A 1,220-nucleotide genomic window follows, 5' to 3' on the forward strand; every position below is an offset into this window, starting at 1 on the left:
TTTTGAGCATGTCGTTCTCAAAGTCCTTTAAATTCCTTGACTGTGGGTGGGTTCTTGGTAGATTTGAATCCGTAAGTTTCCTTTTGCTTTCCTTTTGTTTCAGGGTGGAGGAAAAAGTGTACTTTCCACCGCATCCTTCTTAGGAAGTGTTCAGTCTTTTCTATGAGTCTTTGCCTGTAGTCCTTCTGCGCGGGTATGGGAATGTAACTGTCGCAAGAAACCTGATTGCCCTCTCAACGGAGGGTGCTTACAAACATCAGTCGTTTACCAAGCAAAGGTAACACATCCGACACGTACGTAGGATTAACCGAAGGAGCGTTTAAAACCAGATGGAATAATCGCAAGGCCTCCTTAAGAAACCAGACTTTGCGGAATTCTACAGAACTCAGCAAGCACATTTGGAACCTCAAAGACAATAATGTTGAATATTCAATAACATGGCAAATTCTTGCATCCAGCACACGTTACAACAGTGGTAATAAAAGATGCAACCTATGCTTAAAAGAGAAACTGTTTATTATATATCATCCAGACCTGTCATCCCTCAACAAGCGCAGTGAAATCATTTCAACATGCTGTCACAGACGGAAACACCACCTAGGTAACACATGAGCCAATCACCACACCCCTACACCTGCCTGTACCCACCCACTCTGTGCCCTATATAAACCATTGTATGTGAATGCTTCCATTAAAATCTCCTGATGATTGAGGGAACCCCTCATGAAACACTTCTGTAGAGATGAAGTAGTCTTGGGATTTTTCCCACACCTACATATATATATGTATATATATATATATATATATATATATATATATATTTATAACAAGAGTGACGTCATTGTTTTGCTTCAACTTTTTTAACGCACACTAAAAACATAAAAAGCGGTGACAGATCCTCAGTAAGTTTTATTTCACTAAATTGCAAACCTGAGCCAAGAAGAGACTGAAAAGTCCTTCTGATGTTAGCCCTTAGCCTCGTTAGCAAGCATTCAGCATCTGTTTCCTGAACTTTGCTATTCGCTGCACAAAGTTCGCTATAATATCTAAAGTATACATCGTTTTATCATCATTAATGTAACCGATTGTTTAGTTATGTCACCTATACTGTATAAAACTACAAAATAACAAACACGGAGGCTCCAGTTTTACACGAGGACCACTTTATTTCCTTTCTTTTATTTATTTTTTCTTGCTTTTTTAAATTTTAATTTCTTTAA

Source organism: Nerophis ophidion, linkage group LG02 (genome assembly GCF_033978795.1).
Source record: "Nerophis ophidion isolate RoL-2023_Sa linkage group LG02, RoL_Noph_v1.0, whole genome shotgun sequence".
Classification (NCBI taxonomy): Eukaryota; Metazoa; Chordata; class Actinopteri; order Syngnathiformes; family Syngnathidae; genus Nerophis; species Nerophis ophidion.